At 39.3% G+C, this 8,022-nt stretch overlaps 1 long non-coding RNA gene across 1 annotated transcript in view; it reads right to left on the reverse strand.

Moving 5' to 3' along the window:
- The window catches only part of LOC125921744 (uncharacterized), a 45,206-nt gene extending 37,184 nt beyond the window's left edge, over positions 1-8,022 (reverse strand). The window contains exons 1-2 of the long non-coding RNA XR_007457480.1: positions 7,854-8,022; positions 957-1,060 (exon numbers count right to left, since the gene is read on the reverse strand). This is a non-coding gene — a long non-coding RNA (uncharacterized LOC125921744). The remainder of the gene's footprint in view (positions 1-956; positions 1,061-7,853) is intronic.

An 8,022-nucleotide genomic window follows, 5' to 3' on the forward strand; every position in this document is an offset into this window, starting at 1 on the left:
CACTTTCTTTCCATATGTCCTTTAATAATGTAACCGTGTCACTCCCTCATCAAAAGATGGTCTTACCCTTGAATCTAGGCTTTGTTTAATGACTTGCTGGACCAGCAGAATGCAGTAGAACTGACATTCTGGGACTTCTAGCACTTCTGATCACATTTGGGAATACTTGATCTTGGGACATTCCCTTTCAGACCTAGACAACATGCTGTGAGCAGGCACACAGAGCCACTGGAGGCTAGTCCCACATAGGTGCTCTGCTCAATATCCCCAGCCCAGCTCTTAGCTTACAACCAACAACGGTTGCCAGCCTTGTGGGAGAGACATCTTGGGCATCCAGCCAAGTCTAATCTTCAACTGTCTATAGACCAGGCTGACTATCTTTGGTCAAGGTGCAATCACATGAGACACCCAAAATGAGAACTACCCAGCAACCCACAGAACAACTGGAGAAAAAGAATTGTTTTAAGCCACTAAATCTTAAGCCTAGTCAAGGCTAATCAGAACATAAAACAATGGGGAGTTAAGAGAGTTCAAGCTTTATTTCCTCTTAGTTGAGTAGAATGCAAAATGATTTGAAATAGCTAATATGCACTAATATAAATGACACAGATAATTGATCAGAGTCATGTAGAAAAATTATTAAACACTGTCAAGGGCTCAATTCATGTCATAGACCTAAATCTGTAATGGCATCAATCCCCTTTATGATTTTTCTCTAGCATCATGCAAAAGATTCATACAGGTTTGAGGTTTAGCAGTGCAGATAATCAGAAAAGCAAGGGGCCAAGAGAGCAGAAGGTGGTGCTGAGAAAGTGGGTAAGCAGTAAATCAGTGCCTGGAAGCAAGAGCCTACTAATACTTTAGGCACACGGTCTAGGTCCACAAAAATATTTTAATTTCTTTCAGAATCAGAAGAAAAAATAAACTTTTTAAGCCAAAGAAACTGTTATATTTACCTTTTATAAGTGCAATTGTAATTTTTCTTCCTTTTTTTAATGGAGAAAGGGGCCCATCAAGGGAAAAATCCCTAGGTCTCATGAAAGTCATTATGTGGTCCTGCCTAGGAGGAGAGACAGACAATATGAGAAAAAAAGGAGGCAGTAGGGGTCAGAGGTCTTGAGAAAACTATTATGAATATGTAGTCAAATTAGGACTGCAAGAAACATAAAAGGGTAAGGGACTGTGATGAGGGAGTGGAATGGGAGAGGTTTAAGTTTTCAGTAAAAGAGAAGGGTCTCACAGGGGATGAGAAGCTCCAGGATATGGTGGTTAAGTGGTGGGAAGAGAGGTGGCTGTTGGAGAGAAGATAGCAAGGACCGTGGTGGTTGGGAGGTTGAAAAGGTTATTAGCACTGAAGTGATTCAAGATGGTGGCAGGAGTTAGAAGGACTAGGATTTTATATGGATGAAAACTTTTTTTTTTTTAACTTTTTTTGTTTTGAGAGGCCGTGGGGGAGGGTAGAGAGAGAGGGGAGAGAGAATCCTAAGCAGCCTCCACTCTACAGTGCAGAGCCCAACGCAGGGCTGAATCTCTCATGAACCATGACATCATGACCTGAGCTGATGTCAAAAGTAAGACGCTTAACTGACTGAGCCACCCAGGTGCCCCAGACCAAAACTTTTCACATAAAAACTGAAGTACTGGAAGAAACAAAATTTTTTCTTAGTTGACACTTATTGACAAAATTCACATTAAGTGGAATATTGAGAAGCTCCTCAATTCAATTTTTATAATAATAAAATATATTTCAAGTATTTTTCTACCAAAACTATTGTGAATTTCTTTCTTTTTTTTTAATTGAAGTAAAATTGACATAAAATATTATATTGGTTTCAGGTGTACCACATAATGATTTGGTATTTTTATATAATGCAAAATGATCACAATGTCTAGTCAATGTCCATCACCACATATGTTTACAAAATTCTGGTGTGCATGTGATGAGATCAAGATCTACTCTCAACAACTTTCAAATATGCAATACAGTATTATTAACTATGGTCACCATGTTGCACAGGAATTTTTAAAATCAATTTCAAAATAGGAAAAGTATAAGCATGATATAAAATATAAATAGCAAAATGGAGAGATTGGTAAATCACATATGAATAAAATTGTTCTACACAACAAACACCAAAACCAAAATGACCATTCAACAAACTAGGAAAAAATATATTTCAATTCATATATCAGTAGAGGTCTATTTTCCTTATAATGTGAAAATCTGCAACAAAACACTACAAAGATAGGTAAGGGTTCTGCCCCCAGTTCCAATGTGTGAGGTTTTTTTCCCACTCCACCAATCAAGCCTCTGACACCAACTAGGTGTCCTACAATTCAACTCAATTCTGACACCACCCAGAGATAACATCAGATTCCACAGGTTAAGGGCTCAGTCCCACAAGACTACCCTCCACTTCAGATACCAATCACAAGTTCAGGCTAACAGTGCTTCTGACTGGCCAGCTATAAATTCAAGTTGCCACAACTCCCTCCTTAGGTTTGATTAATTTGCTAGAGCAGCTCACACAACTCAGGAAACCCATTTACCCACAAGATTACCAGTTTATTACAAGAGATATTAAAGGATACAATCAACAAGCAGATAAAGAGATATATAGGGTAAGGTCTCAAACAAAGGATCTTCTGTTCTAGTGGAGTTTGGGGCCCAGCATGGTGGCACATGGAAGAGTTCTGTTTCACCAACCTGGAAGCTCTCTGAACCAACTCCTTTCGGATTTTTATGGAGTCTTCATTATATAGGCATAATGGATGAAATCATTGGTCATTGGTAATTGATTCAACCTTTGTTCCCCTTCTCCTCTCCAGAGGTCAAGGAGATGGGACTGAAAGTGCCAACCCTCTAATCACATGGTTGGTTCTCCTGTATGTATGCATACATACATACACATATGTATACATATGTGTATGTATGTATGCATATGATTCTATTTCCATAAAATATCTCTGGAAGGATATCCAAAAATTGATGATAGTTCCTTTCAGACAGAGGGAAGTGGGGGACTGGAAGACATAAGAGGAAGACAATTTTCATTTCACATTCTTTTTGATGAGGAATCACTTGTTATAGCCCTCAGAAATGTGGAAGTGACCAGAATAATTGAGGTAGGGTAGTGGGTGTTAGAGTGGGGTATCGTACAACTCAAAGAAAGAGGGCTTTTGGGGCATGACTGGAGAATCAAGGTTTGGAAGAAACAATGAAAGTCTAAGTGAATATCACTTCTGGGCCCCGAGATACAAATGAAGAAAGAATGGCTAGCATCTTTAAAGAAAGCTGCCTGACAAGTTATGATGTCAAGGAAAAGCCAAGTTTACATTAGAACAAGAATACAGTGAGTTCTGTGAAGAGATCACGGATGTTGTAGAGAATAGAATATTTCCAGAAAGCAGTAGAAAGGGTTGTGAGAGAGGTCAGCAGTGGGAAGCAATGAAAAGATGACTCAGAGAGGAAAAGCACAGAGCAGGATGAAGAAAATAAGAAAGAATGCCTGCATTATAGACTAAAGGGTGACAGCCAATGAAAGCATGAAAGGAATTAATAGCTGACAAAGTTCTATGAGTTTATCAGTGTCAGTTGAGCTTAGCCCAAGGTGACCCAATGATGTTAGCCTGGTCTGTAAGTGCTGAGATTACCACAGGCTAGAACCCATGTGCTATCAACTGTTTGACTATGGCATTTATTCTATGGACTCCTTGCACAGTGGCCCTAACAGAAATTCAGTAAAAAAAAAATTCTTTCTGTGCCACCACAAAATTCAACACTAGGTAATGTGGACCACTTGTGTGGAGGGCCTTTCTCCAAACTTCATCATCAACTTGAAATTTCACTTTCTGACCTATCTTTCCCACATGCTCACTCACTCACTATAACTGAGCTTGCTTTTGCCTTCACTGAAACCTCTAGTCAAGTAGAACAGAGAAGAAATATTAGAGATCATCTACCCTAGTGGTTCTAAACTCTGGCTGCTCAATAGAAATCACCTGGCATTGCAATAACATGTTTGGACATTGAGGGCATTATGCTAAATGAATAAGCCAAACAGATAAAGAAATATTATATAATCTCACCTATACGTAGAATATACAACAGCAACAACAACGAAAAAAAATTAAAAAAACAAAAAGCCAAATGCATAGAAACAGAGAATAGATTGGTGGTTGACAGGGGTGGGAACTGGGGAGAATGGGTGAAGATGATCAAAGGGTACAAACTTCTAGTTCTAACATGAATGGGGAATCTAATGTACAGCATGATGACTGTAGTTATGTAGTGTATACTTAAAAGTGACTAAGAGTATAAATCTTAAAAGTTCTCACTACAGGGGTGCCTGGGTGGCTCAGTCAGTTAAGCGTCTGACTTTTGATTTTGGCTCAGGTCACGATCTCATGGTTTGTGAGATCAAGACCCATGCTGGGCCCTGAGCTGACAGCACGGAGCCTGCTTGGGATGCTCTCTCTCCCACTCTCTCTGCCCCCACCTCAAAATAAATAAACTTAAAAAAAATTCTCACTACAAAACAAAAAAGGTAACTGAGATGATAAATGCATTAACAAACCATACTGCAGTGATTATTTCGTAGTATATACATATATCAAATCATCGCCTTGTACACCTTAAATTTACACAATGTTATAAGCCAATTATATCTCAAAAAAATGGGGTAGAAAGTAAATCAAATGACATGCTTTAAAACAAAAAACAAAACAAAAAAATCTGATTTAATTGCTCTAAGACAGGGACCAAAAATAATATATATATTTTTTAAGTTTACTTATTTATTTTGAGAGAGAGAGAGAGAGAGAGAGAGAGAGACACAGACAGAGGGAAAGGGAGAGAGAGAGACAGAGAATCCCAAGCAAGCTCCACACTGTCAGTGAGGAGCCTGATGCGGGGCTCCAACTCATGAACTATAAGCTCATGACCTGACCAGAAGTCGGATGCTTAACCAACTGAGCCACTCAGGCGCCCCCCCAAGAATAATATTTTTTTTCACTCCCAATATAATTTAATTGTTTGAAGACAGGGACCAAGAATAATATATTTTTTTTAATTTCCCCAGGTCATTCTACGTATAACCAAGTTTAAGACCTGATTTTCTTCAATGCTTTTGTTATAAAGACAAGAAATTAAGGGAGATGACCCAAGGTCAACCCTCTAGAAAGTGGAGGGAGGGTTGGAACTCAGGTCTCCTTGCTCTCGGTCTAGTATTCATACCCTCTATTCATATTGCTTTGACCCATGATTCTATCCTTTCTCTTGGCTTTACTTGGCTCTTTACCCAACCTTAAAGCAGCAATCAAAAATACCAAAATGTGACCAGCATGACCTTCACATGGATCCACATATCCAGCTCTCAGCAACTGTGCAAGCCCAAACATCAACTTCGGTTCCACTGTAGGCTGCCGTGCAATGCTTGAGAAAGTCACTTAATAGTGCCACTTGCCATCACTATATAATTTGTGGTTTCTAAACTCAGTGAATCCTCATTCTACACAGCCATCTTATTTCACCCTACTTTGTTCCTTGTCATGTTACCCAGAGAGGCTGCTCCAAATTTTTCCTATGTGCCTTCCATCATCTGCCCTAGCTATATACAGCCTCAGTAAAGTAAACCACCTGAAATTGATGCCATCTATTTCCCTGGCCTCTCCTCTGCCTGAAATCATCTCTGTATTTAAACCTATCCACTTACCAAGTCTAACTTTTGTCTGTAATTAGATTCAACCCCTCTTGTTTTTCTCTAGTACATGTTCCATCTGTCCCCCAACTCTTCTTTCTCCAATCAGACATTTACTCTCTGCTGCCTCTTCTCTCTCAGCTTACAAATTTAGGAGCTTTTCCCATCCTAAGGGCAATCTTCCCTTACAATTACCACCCTATTAGTACCACCCTACTAATTACTATCCATCTTTCTTTCTTAATAAGACACTATTATCCATCAAGACAAGTTTAAATGGGTTTTATACTTGTAAAGCTCTTAGAAGAATACTTGACTCATAACTTATAGTAAGTGATCTACCTACCCACCTACCTACCCACCAATCTTCTATGTTATCTATGATGTTTGCTATCAATCTACTACCATACTATCATCTATCTATCTACTATCATCTATCTGTCATATATCTACCCATCATCATCCAACAAAGTTTTATATATCACTCAAGGCCCTGTTCAAATGGCCTTACCTCTATGAAGCTGTTCCTTGATCAACTATGACAGGCCAAATCAATGCATGCTTTCTCTCTTTTACCAAATCACTTAGAACATGGTGAATCAGAGCATTGCTTCTGCAGTCCAAGTGCCTGGGTTTCAGGCCTAGTTTTGTCATTTACTTACTACCTACTGGTTGATGAAGTTTGGGACAGGTCCCCCCCAAATATGCCACTTTGGCATAAAGGTTATTTTGAGTTAAAAGTAATCAAGATCCAGCAGGTTTAGTAAAAGCTTTTTACCTCCCCTACAACTGCCTAAAAAGAAATTAGATAGAGGACCTGCTCCAGAAAGAGCTGTCACCATAGATAACTACATTATGATATGAAGTAAATATAATAGACAGGGAGGAACCTAGCAAGGTCTGTTTGATCAATGTCCTCTCTGTCCCATTGCTTCTAAGTGGCCCAGCAAACATTTGTTTACCAAACATTAACTCTTTTTCATTCTTCTTGAGCATTGCATTCCCTCCCTTTGAAGTCCCAGACCCTTGGCCCCTTCTCCTTAGTTCAAGACACCTTGCTGCCTTCTTTGCAATTTCCATGTCTGTGTGGATTTCCCGTATACACACTATTAAATTCGATTTTCTCCGGACAATGTGTCTCATGTCAATTTGATTCTTAGTCCAACCAGAAGGACCTTGAAGGGGACAGGACATTCTTATTCCCCAACAAGGCCTTGCGCTTCAGTTACTATCAGTAATATGGCAATGACAATAGTACCTAGCTCATCAGATTACAATGAAATGTCATGCACAGTAGTATACATAGATATACAGCAATGACCAAACTGATGAGGTTTCTACAGCTGTGAAGCTTCATTTCAGAGGGTGAAGTAAATAATAAATGAGTAAAAATAAATGTTGATATATAACATCTTAGCTGATCACCTGTTTAGAGGCCTTCTAAGAAGGTAAAGAATGATCCGGGGTCCATTCAATGCACTGGAGAAAGAGAGCCCCTGGTGGAGCAAACAGCATGTACAAAGGACTAGAAGCATAAAAGAAGCTGAAATGTTTGCACAACTGACATGTCCTTTAACAGAAGCACAGCCAGTGAGGGGGAAAATAAAATAAGATGAAATTAGAGACAGAAAGCAGGCTCACAAACCATGGTAAAAAGATTTTATTGTATTTAAGTTGTAATAGGAAGAACTGAAGCATTTTAAGAGAATAAACAACATGGTCCAGCTTTTGTTTTTAAAAAGAGTACTCTAGGGGCACCTGAATGGCTCAGTCGGTTAAGTGTCCGACTTTGGCTCAGGTCATGATATTACGGTTCATGGGTTCGAGCCCCGCGTCGGGCTCTGTGCTGACAGCTCAGAGCCTGAAGCCTGCTTCACGTTCTGTCTCCCTCTCTCTCTTCTCCTCTCTTCTTCCCCTGCTCACACTCTATCTCTCTCTGTCTCTCAAAAATAAAAAAATAAGTAAAAAATAAGTAAAAATGTTAAAAGATTTTAAAAAATGCTAGAAAAAATAGAAAGGAGGGAAAGAAGAAAAAAGGAAGGAAGGAAGGAAGGCAGGAAGGAAGGAAGGAAGGAAAAAGAATGCTTTGGCTGATGTTTGTAGAAATGAAATATTCATGTTCAGACATTAGCCTAGTAGCAGGTAAGCACTTACTGGCAGATTATATCTTCCACAGGTGGCACCAATATATAGCACCAAGATGTATCCCATCTCGCATGTTCTTACAATATAAGATGTCAAGTCCCCTTCCTTTGAATTGACATAGGCCTATGGCTCCAACAGTAAGTAGTGAAACCATATGACTTCCAGGCTAAGTCATAAG

Source organism: Panthera uncia, chromosome C2 (genome assembly GCF_023721935.1).
Source record: "Panthera uncia isolate 11264 chromosome C2, Puncia_PCG_1.0, whole genome shotgun sequence".
Classification (NCBI taxonomy): Eukaryota; Metazoa; Chordata; class Mammalia; order Carnivora; family Felidae; genus Panthera; species Panthera uncia.